We start from the raw sequence: 3,511 nt of genomic DNA on the forward strand, positions 1-3,511 counted from the left end.
CTTAGAGTTTCAAACCGCACTGCAATGACCCGAACTGAACTGAACTTTTTTGTGGAAACTTGGCTTCATGTAAACTGGATTCTGTACAAAATAGGCACATATGAATCTTGTAAATTATAGTTGACTCTGCATAATATTTTTCTGTTAATACAATCAACGATTCACACAAAGTAGTCTTCTAAATTTCAATTTGTGTGATGGATCCTTCAGCATCCTCTCAGAGTGCAGACTCATGGGAGTGTCAATCAAACACTCTCCTGCTGCGTCTCTGAGAACTGACTGTAACCCTGCGTGGCTTAACCCGCCCACATGCACACTTGTAGACGAAGCCTGTGCAGTCTTGTAAACTTAGGTTGTGTTTTTTTTCCAGCAGCAGTTATATTTTATGAGCATTTGGAGAAGAAAATACTGGCTGCTCAGGTCACGACACAGGGTCAGCGAGTGTGTCTTTGTGTGACTGAAGTGGACAAATAGTGTTCCGAAATAGCAGCTTGCATTTCATTTTACAAGAACCGCAGCCAGGAGATTTGTGAGCACACACCCAGGGAGACCAGTTTTTGTCACGCAGCCCTTATCCTAATTTAACAGGACTACCATGGTTCCCAGAGACCCACATTGTCAAGAAATTCCGTTATTTTCTACTTTGATTGAGCTTTAACTAGATGTTCTCTGAACGTTGATATCACAGTCAAAGTCACAGTCAGGTTAGCTGATGTAACTAGTTGAAAATCTGATGATAATTCTGACATCTGCTGCAGTCGTGAGAGTTGTCATATCATTTCTTGAGCCTAACAGTGAGATATGTTCCTCCAGAAGGAGCACACAAACCCTTTCTTATGTTTTTACCAAGCCATTTTTCTTTGAAAAACAGGAAATGTCCATTTCTGGCCATTGTACAACAAACTGACAAAGATTTTGAGATATAAGATAGAAGACAACATTATTGCTGAGAACGAGAGATAAACTTCAAACACGGCTCTCTCGGTTGGGAAATGAATATTAGATTACCAGAGGGGGAAAAAAAGAGGCTGTTAGAATTTGGTGCCAGCAGCTGTGCTCCTTGCTCTCGTGCTCAGCTTCAAGAAGGAAAAATATTAGATTTTCTTCCTCTGAATTGCCTGCCCTTGTTCTGCCTTCTTCCCCCCTTTTTTATGGCTGCTCATAAAATTCAGCGCCAAAACTTGCTGGACAGTTTTATATAGAAAACACTAAAATGGCAAATGAGAGCAGATCACGAACATTAGTGAATAGAAAGAAAAGGGGGAAAAAAGCAGAAAAGAAAAAGCAGACATGTTGGATGAAGGACACAAAGAGCAAAGAGCTGCTTCTGTGGATTAGACATACACTGAAGACGACAAGATGACTATGTCACTAAATTAGTAATATTTTAAATTGAAATTAGTGCCACATTTGAGCAACATTTGCAAATATAGAGAGAGGCTGAAGTCACCCAAGCTGGGAGATGTTTTAACATCTTTTTGTTCTACTTTCACAAACTACAAAACCATAATAAACCTGCAAGTCTAACAATAAATTGTTCTTCTAAAAATTATTTGATATAATTATCTGTCCATGCAGTAAGACATTTCTATAATAAGATATCAAAATCCAGAAATAATGGGTTCCACACATTTAAAAAGAGAACAATACACTAAAAAAGTTAGAATTCCTTTAAATTTAATGCTCTACAGCCCAATAATAAGTATTTGTTTCAGAGTTCTAAGCAAATGTTTTGTATTTTTTGAGTATTTGTACCTAAGTGTTGTTGATACAGTGACAAAAAAATAGTTCAATGAGTTGAAATGAATCGTTTTGAAACAGAATGTGAACAAAATGAGAATGAGAAACCAAACCTAATAAAACCCTAATCAAATCTAAAACTAGCACTTAATCTTAGAACAAAAATGTAAATTTTGGTTTCCAAAATAGCAACATTGAAAGCCAGTCTAACTTTCCAGCATTTATTGAACTTTAAGCATAATTGAAATTGTACCAAAAATTACAGTAAAATTTGAGTTTTTTTTAGTCTGAAACCAAATTTTTTTATTGTGAAGAGCAGGAAGTAAACCGACTGATTTATTTTAATAATAAATTCCTTAAACTAGATCCTAGCATGAGACAAAGATTTTTCGACTGTGCTGATTTTGAGAAAAGCTTGGAAAGGTGTAGAGCAAAGATAAAAAAAAAAAAAAACAACTTAAAACCTGGTTAAAATATCTTGGATGTCTACAACAGAGATTTTAGATTTCATGCAAATATCAAATAGCTTGCAGTGCAGCCAACAAAAAGACTATAAAGGTGAAGAAATGTTCATTTACCTCGTTTAATCTCTTACCAGAGCAGATAAGGTTTTGGAAGAGCCCTGTAATCTAGAATGCTGAGGTACTGTAACAACATATTGGATATTTCCCATATTATGTGTTTTTGAAAGTACATAATCTGCTCTAAAATGCCTCCAAGGTGTTTCCCAGTTGTACTGGACCTATAAGTAGTGCCATCTACAGAGACAACATTCTCAAAAATGGGAATTCTTGGCGTGCTCTGATCTAGAAACAACAGCATCAACCATTCACATTTCAACAAGACAGAAACATCTTAAACATATGTCCAAAGTTGCAGTACTCGATAATGGATTGCTTAGCATTGCTCAGCCAGACTCCAGTGCTGAAAAGAAACAGACATCTTTCACTGAACCTCCAGGAATCAGGATTTTCATTCTGTTTAACCTCCCAGGCCATGGAAACACAAAACAACAACACAACAAAGCTGCAAATTAAATACCAACTCTACTCGGTAAGACTGTAGGTGGAAACAAAAAGCACAACCTGGACACAATTAGTGCACGTTGAGGCCCTTCACTCTTCCAGGTTTAATAAGTAAGCATATATTTGTTTGACAGAGCAGTCAAACCTCTCAAGTTTCCTGATTCCTTAAAGGTGAAAATATGCAGTCAAACCATTCTGCTGCTGTCATTGCAGCAGGAATGAGTGAGACCTCTGCTGTTCAATGCAAGCAGAAGAACACCTCATTCACTCAAAAAAAACTGCAAGGAAACTAATTTTGTTGGTGCCAACTTGATACTAAACTTTAATGTTCTCACACGCTTTTGGATTATCATTCCTGTATTGGAGACACTTAAAGTGAAAAGCTCAAGAAAAACAACTTCTCAGAGCAGCTACTTTTTTGAAAACACTGTGTTTTAAATGTGCACATTAATATATATGTATGTATGTAATAAAACTACAAAACAAAAGCACAGCATACTAAACAATCACCAAATAAAACATATGTATTTGTACATTTTTCAAATGAAGCATAATCTAATAAAAACTAATTACATAGTTATTTAACAGAAAAAAACAGGGTCAAACATAGTTTAAGTTTAACAAATTAAAATATGAAAGATGTACATGTTTGTCGTTTTGTAAGTAATATCATTCATACAGATGATTAAAAAAAATCCATATTTTTGCACACCATCAAGGTGATCCGAGACATTGAGTGAGACCTC

This window comes from Oryzias latipes, chromosome 21, assembly GCF_053564925.1.
Source record: "Oryzias latipes strain Hd-rR chromosome 21, Olatipes_Hd-rR_3.1".
Classification (NCBI taxonomy): Eukaryota; Metazoa; Chordata; class Actinopteri; order Beloniformes; family Adrianichthyidae; genus Oryzias; species Oryzias latipes.